Raw genomic sequence first — 8278 nt, forward strand, 5'->3', positions numbered from 1 at the left:
CACGTTCTAGCCAGCCAGGATTATGGTGTGCCATGTTGGTCAGCTGGGGATCCCAATTCTGGGCCTTCCCATATGGCCTCAGCATTGCCAGCAGTACCCCACCACTTGTGCCTCTGTTGCTGAGCTCCCACTCATATTCTGATTACTTATTACTCCATATACAAAACCAATGCATTGGACTGTTTTGAATATTCAACATCTGTAAAAATGATTTGTATCCTTTTGCAGCTCATTGCTATTTTTACTCCTTTGTTTTTGAGATGTACTCCATGCTAATACATTTAGTTCATTCATTTTAACTACTCTATAGTATTGTGTTTAATTACTATACCATAATTTATTTATCCATTCTTTTATTGATGGGTATTTAAAATGGTACACTCTTTTTTGAACATTAATAGAAACCATACTGCAAAGAAAAATATATGTCTCCTTAAGCATATACAGAATTTCTCTAGGGTATATGGAACAAAGGAGACATTTATCTTCTATTTATTAGATAGGGTCATATTGAGAAGTATTCATTTACACTTGCACCAGCAGGACACAGGAATTTCTCATTTCTAAACATACTTTCCAACACTTGAGACAGACATTAAAAAGTCTAAATGGGGGCCGGCCTGGGATGCAGCAGTTAAGATAGCTGTATCCCACATGGCTGACTGCACAGTTTCAAGTCTCAGACTTGGTGGCTAGAAATAACATGCTGGGAGTGTGTGCATAGGTGTCCAAAATCCCAAAAGGAGGGAGAGATGGAGGAGAAGGGATTGTGGCAAGACCATGTCCTAGGGGGCGTGGGGGATCCTTTCTTACTCTCTCCAGTGAGCATACAAGTTCTTTGGCAAAAAAAATTGTTTTTAAAGTCTAACTGTGGAATTAGCCACCAGCAGGTGGCATGGTGGTTTAGGTGCTGGATTCCCACATGGCTGACCACGGTTCTATTACAGGTCCTGATGGCTTGAAAATCATACCAGGTGCGTGTGTGTGCATGCCTAAAATCTCAGAAGAAGACTGGAGAAGGGATTGCACCATGGCCATCAGCCCTGGGGGGGGGGATTTCTTACTTTCCCTCTCACTGTCTCTGTCTCTCTCTAGTGAGCATACATGCCCTCTGACTAAAAAAAAAAAAAGTCTAATTGTGACATCATTAATCATTAAGGAAATACAAATTGAAAACACAGTGAAATACTAGTTCACACCTATTAGAATGGCAACACAGCAACAAAACAACAAAGGACAATATCTAGTGCTGGTGAGGGTGAAATACAACTGAACTCTAGTAGTAATAATGCAAGATGGTACATTCATACAACACAGCAATGTCACTTCTAAACATCTACCCAAGATTGAAAACATTATGTCCACAAAAAAATCTACATATGAATGTTTATAGTGGCTATGTTCACAATTACTAAATGTCTCATCATAGAGAAGTTTTTAATTTTATGTAGTCAGATATCATTTATAGTTTTATTTGAAAGCAATTATGAAAGAAGAAAACATTTTTTTAAAAATAGAGACTTTTGCTATAGGGTACATGCACTCACTGGAGAGACAAGAGAGAGACAGAAAGCGAGAACTCACCCCCAGGGGGGATAGCCACACCGTAATCCCTTCTCCTCCATTCTCCTCTCTGGATCTTTAGCATGCATACACACGCACCTGGCATGAGTTTTAAGTCACCAGGTCCAGGACTCGAACTGTGGTCCCAAAACTTCTAAAAGCAGTTACCTCTTGGTGGTTAAGGTGCCCCCAGAGAACATACTCTCATAAACATCTGAGTGCATTCACAACTGCCTTGTCAAAACTTAACTATCATATTACATAAGGGCCAATCCTGGAAAGAATGTCTACCTCAAGGAAAAGGTTAATTCTAAAAATCACTATGGGCTGTCCATGTACATTCACAGTAGAAAATTTGGCAATTTGTGATCCACCATCAGAAGCTAAAAACAGTCTTCTGAAGGATAATAAGTATAAGTCTTGGAGCATACCAGAAAAGGAGCTAGTAGTATAGAGTGTGCAGATAAAACACAGGATATATAATTAAATTTGAATTTCAATAAATAATAATCTGTGCATATGACATCCTTGTACTGACATATTGTTTGTTGTTTATCTAAAATTTAACTTGGTATCACGTATTTTTATTTGCTCACTCAGGCAACCCTAAACTGGTGAAACTCTTGGCTCTGTGTGATGTAATTTATCCTTGAGAAGAAATCCAATTACTTGTGCAGAATAATCATTTATTATATTTACATGGAAGTCCCTAAAACTTTTCACATAGAATTTTTTTTTGAGAGAAAGATTTTTGTTACGGGGCATACATGCTCACCTCAGACACAGACAGACAGAGAGGATGGCCAAGCCACAATCCCTTCTCTATTCTCCTCTTGAGATTTTGGGCACACACACACACATATCTGGTGTGAGTTTTAAGCTGCTGGGTCTGAGATTTGAACCATGGTCAACTACGTGAGAGTCCAGCAACATAATCATTATGCCATCTGCTGGTCCCACACATAGAAATTTTTATTTTTTGAAGAAGTTTTTGCTATAGGGCACATGCGCTTTCCAGAAAGACAAAGAGAGAGAAAAAGTGAGAAATCATCCCCCAGGGCGGATGGCCACGCCACAGTCCCTTCTCCTCCATTCTCCTCTCAGGATCTTGGGCACGGATGCACATGCGCCTGGCTTGAGTTTAAGCCATGGGGTTTGGGACTCGAACTGTGGGCGACTACATGGGAGTCCAACAACATAGCCATTATGCCAACTGCTGGTCCCTAGAAATTTTTTTTTCTTTTTTTTGTGGAGATTTTTGCTATAGGGCGCATGCACTCGCCAGACAGACAGAGAGAGACAGAAAGACAGAGAGACAGAAAGTGAGAAATTATCTCCCAGGGGAATGGTCATGCCGCAATTCCTTCTCTTCTGTTCTCCTCTCAGGATCTTGGGCATGCACACACACACGCCCGGCATGAGTTTAAGCCACAGGGTCCGGGACTCAAACCACAGTCCACTACGTGGGAGTCCAGCGACACAGCCATTACGCCAACTGCTGGTCCCCCTAGAAATTTTTAGTATGAATTCTGCATGGTACTGATTACAAAATGAAGATAATGACATAATTATGGTAACTACAAATACCAAACTGAACTGAACCAGAAAACTACCGCTCTTATAGTCTGTTTTGTTTCTGAAATTTTGCCTGAGGGCACATGTAGCCAAGGAGGAAGGAATGAGAATGCAACCCCTTCATGGGGATAGTCACACCATAATCCCTTTTCCTCCATTCTGTTCTAAAAGACACATAACTGGATCTATATGAATAAAAAGGTTTTTACTGTGCTTGTTAACATGAAAAACACTTATTTTTAAGGGTTTTGTTTTTGTTTTTCCCATAGGACAAGTGCTCTGCCAGAGAGTCAGAGAGAGCGTGAGAGGGAAAGTAAGAAATCACCTTCTAGGGAGGATGGTCATGCTGCAGTCCCTTCTCCACCATTCTCCTTTTGGGATTTTGGGCATGCATGCACACATACTTGGCATGTTTTTCAGGCTGCCAGATCCAAGACTTGAACCATGGAGTTGGCTATGTGGGTTCTAGTACCTTAATCACCACAACACCTGATGGTCTGAAAAACATTTGATTTTGTAATGAAATTTAAAGATTTTTTAAAATTCTATTTACTAAAACCACTATGTATTTGTTAGAACTTATTCACTAGTGCAAACTCCATTCTAAGAGTCATTCGCTTTTCACTATTGTTTTCTTCCTGTAATGCATGTAACCAAATGAAAATAATGGCAGAGGGAAGAATAAAGATATAGAAAAGGAAAAATAACTGTTTAAGAAGTTTAAGACTATTTCAGGTTAGAGATTAGGTTGTTAAACAAGTCTACTTTATACTTTTTAAATGATGTAATAATCTTAAAATCTTGTGAAGAGAACCCCAGAGACCTTTTTTTTTTTTTTTATCGTTTTAAAGAATTATTTAATTCCATTTGTCATTATTATTTTTAAATTTGACCAGAGACAGACAGATGGGGACAGCGAGAAAGCAAGCCTCCAGGTCCAGGATTCAAACTGCGGTTGACCATGTGGGAATCCAGCGCCTTTAACCACGGCACAACTTGCCAGCCCCAAGACTTCTAAAGGTCTGGCTTTAGAGTCTTGTGGCATGGTGGTGGTTGGGGCACTGGACTCCCACATGGCTGACTGCAGTTTAAATCCTGGACCTGGCAGCTTTCTCTCTCTCTCTCTGTCTCTCTCTCTCTCGTTAAAAAAAAAAAAAGTAATGATAAATAAAATGAAATAAATCTTTTTAATAAAAAGTCTTTGTACATAAGGGTCACTAATAAGAAAGAGAAATAGTAGCAACTGAAAGTAATTTCTTCTCAAACAAGTTTTTGACCACCCTGCTATGTGGGTAGTCAAGTATGCTGGATCAGGCAGTATGTGGAATGTACCTATGACTAAGGAGTAGTTAAGGAGATAATCATCTAGCAGCATACAAACATACATGCACAAGGAAACATAGGTAGTCCCCCCTTATCTCTGGGGGATAAGTTCCATTCCCCCAGGAGAAACCATGGATAGTATCAAACCTACCAGAATAGCATGTTTTTCCTATAAATACATATGATAAAATTTAATTTATAAATTAGAAACAGTAAGAGATTAACAACAATAACTAATAAAAATAACACAGGGGCCAGCAGGTGACATGGTGGTTAAGGGCACTGTACTCCCGCATGGCTGACTGTGATTTGACTCTTGGACTGGCCAGCTTGCTTTATCACTTTCCCTCCCTCTCTCTCTCTCTCACTCTGTCCCTCCCTGGTCAAATTAAAATAAATTAATTTAAAAAATAATAAAAGAACACAATTATAATAGTATACTTTAAACAAATATAGGATACTGTTTAAAATTATGTGAATGTGTTTTCTTTCTCTTAAAATATCTTATTATACCATGCACATTTATTAATATTTCCAGAATGCCATTGAGTACGGGTAACTGATATTTCCAGCCATGGAAAGTGAGACCACAGATAAGGGGAGATTACTGCAACACAAGGTAAGTTTTCAAGTAAAATAATGCACATTGGAAAGCTACCAAAGCATAAAAGAGGGCAATATTTTGGTGGTGATGAGAAATCAACATAGATTTCATAGAAAAATGGCACTTGAGACAGGCAGAGATGAGAATGGTGAAGAGACAGAGGTGGGCAGGAGCAACATCTGAGCAATGCCTAAATGGCCCTGCTGGACCTGAATTCTACTCTTGCCCAGGGTCATTCATTACCTGGTATATTCCTGGCAATCTCTGCTCTCCCATGTGCTTGGAACACCAGCTACTCCCTCTCTCCTCCCACATCCCTAGCCAATTCATAGTCTTCACTGGGGCTCAGTTTTACTGTCACTTTCTCTGCAAAGTCTTCCAAGATTACCCTTGCCCTCAAACTACTTGGGTTTTGTATCACTATCTCATGGCACATCGTATCGTTTATCACACCCGAAGGTATGAATTATATTGGTTACCTGTTTAACATCTATCTTACCTGATACATTCCATGAAGAGAGGGCCTTCTCTCTCTTTTTTTCTTTTCTTTTTTGGTAGAGAAAATTTTGCTATAGGGCATGTGTGCTTGCCAGAGATAGAAAGTGAGAAATCAACCCCCAGAGGGATGACCATGCTGCAATCCCTTCTCCTCCATTCTCTTCTTGGGATTTTGGGTATGCATAGACATGTGCCTGGTATGAGTTTCAAGTCCTCCGGTCCAGGACTTGAACCATGGTCAGTCATGGCACTCCAGCAATGTAAACATTACACCATCTGCTGGTCCCAAGAAGGCTTTTTTTTTTTCTGCTCTGTTCACTGTTGTAGCTGCTGGGCCTTAGCATAAATGCCTGACACATACAAGATGCTCAATAAATTGTTGGTGAATTAATTATTTTACATGTAGTTGAATATACCTTTGACTGCTTTCTTAATTTGGGTAGCTATGTTAAATTACATGGCTTGTAAGAAAGGTACATAAGCAAAATGAAAGCTTAACCTACATAGATTTCCATAATTTAAAGAAACTTGGAGCCAGCTGATGGCATGGTGGTTCAGATGGCTGGTTCCCACAGGGCTGACTGCACAGTTCAAGTTGGGACCTGGGTGCTTGAAAAACACAATGGGCTCATGTGCATGTGTTCCCAAAATCCTGAAAGGAAAGGAACGGAGGAGAAGGAATTGCAACATGACCATTACCCATGGCAGGTACTTTCTCATTTTCCTTCCCTCTTTCTCCAGTGAGCACATGTACCCTCTAGCAAAGTATATATTAAAAAAAAAAAAAGCATTTGAACTGAAGATACAATATGTAGTAGTCTTTTAAGATATGCTAAGTATAGGGGATCAGCAGGTAGTGTGGTGGTTAAGGTGCTGGACACTCCACATGACCAGCCATGGTTCGAGTCCCGGACATGGTGGCTTGCTTTCTCACTCCCCTGGCCCTCTCGTCACTCTGTGTACGTGTGTGTGTCTCTCTCTCTCTGATCAAATTAAAATAAATGAATGAATAAATAAAATTAAATAAACAATTCTTTAAAAAATAAATAAAATAGAATATGTTAAGCACAATTATCTTTCCCAGTAAAAAATAGGAAAACTAGAAATTTAACAGAAAATAGGGCCAGCAGGTGATGTGGTGGTTAAGGTCGCTGAACATCCTACATGGCCGACTGTGGTTCAAGTCCCAGACCTAGAGGCGTGCTTTCTCACTTTTCCCCCCTCTCTTTTTCTCACGCTGTCCCTCTCTGGTCAAATTAAAATAAACGAATGAATGAATAAAGTTAAAGAAAATAATTAAAAGAAATTTAACAGAAAATGAACAAAGGCATACATGGAATACTAAAACAGCTCCTTTTTTTAAAACTTGATATTATAGATACCAACTTCATTTTAGACATTAAGAGTGCCTGCATGTCCTTCTTTCCCTGCCGCCACGGGGTTGCGCGGAGGCGGAGGCTCGGGTGCGTTCAAGATTCGGCTCCACCTGTAATCCACTGCCATGGCCGAGGAAGGCATTGCTGCTGGAGGTGTAATGGATGTTAATACTGCTTTACAAGAGGTGCTGAAGACTGCCCTCATCCACGATGGCCTAGCACGTGGAATTCGCGAAGCCGCCAAAGCCTTAGACAAGCACCAAGACCACCTGTGTGTGCTTGCATCCAACTGTGAGGAACCTATGTATGTCAAGTTGGTGGAGGCCCTTTGTGCCAAACACCAAATCAACTTGATTAAGGTTGATGACAACAAGAAACTAGGAGAATGGGTAGGCCCTCTGTAAAATTGACAGAGAGGGAAAACTCCATAAAGTGGTTGGTTGCAGCTGTTTAGTAGTTAAGGCCTATGGCAAGGAATCTCAGGCCAAGGATGTCATTGAAGAGTACTTCAAATGCAAGAAATGAAGAGATAATAAAAATCGGCTTGGGATCCTCAAAAAAAAAAAAAAAAAAAAAAAAAAAAGCAAAAGAGTGTCTTCATATTTTTACTTTCTTAGTCATATGCAAGAATTATCTATTCAAAACATTAAGCTAAAATAAAAATATGTCCATATTTAAGTTGTAATACTTAGTATCATTTCATAATCCTTTCTGGTCCCCAGATAAAAGGACTTTAACAGTGTCTAGGGCCAGGCCAGCATGTGGTGTGGTGGTTATGGCACTGGACTCCCTCATGGCCCACTGCAATTTGAGTCGTGGACCTAGTAGCTTGCTTTCTCACTTTTCCTTTCTCTCTCTCTGGTCAAATTAAATAAATAAATTAATTAATTAAATTAAAGAAAGAAGTCTTTAAAAAATGAAAAAAGTGTCAATATAGCTGTTCAATGAATATATAACTTTGTTTTTGTTTAGTTTAGTAACATCCCATTATCTAACTGTATCAGTTAGAAGAAACAATACTGAAGCTAATAACTTAGTTATCTCAAATTTATTGAATTGCTACTGAGGGGACTCATTAAAATATCTAATGTATAAATCTAAAGTTTCTTTGTAGTTCCACCTAGATTTAAATTATTTTTAAAAATTCTTATAATTAAGTACTAGAGATATTTTACTGTAAACACTGAGAAATATACTGAAATGGTTTGTTTTGTGAAACTGAATTTTCCAACTGTAAGATACTGGCACTTAAGAAAAGAGCAATCACTTAAATGAAAACTAAAAATATAAAGCCTATGTTTAAGACATGGCCTTTATTAATACTGCCCACTGAGCTCTA

The 8278-nt window shown here is 39.2% G+C and overlaps 1 pseudogene; it reads left to right on the forward strand.

Moving 5' to 3' along the window:
- The window catches only part of LOC102497764 (40S ribosomal protein S12 pseudogene), a 20804-nt pseudogene extending 13305 nt beyond the window's left edge, over positions 1 to 7499 (forward strand).
- Positions 7500 to 8278: the final 779 nt, after the last annotated feature.

Source organism: Tupaia chinensis, unplaced genomic scaffold (genome assembly GCF_000334495.1).
Source record: "Tupaia chinensis unplaced genomic scaffold, TupChi_1.0 Scaffold000133_1, whole genome shotgun sequence".
NCBI classification, from domain to species: domain Eukaryota; kingdom Metazoa; phylum Chordata; class Mammalia; order Scandentia; family Tupaiidae; genus Tupaia; species Tupaia belangeri.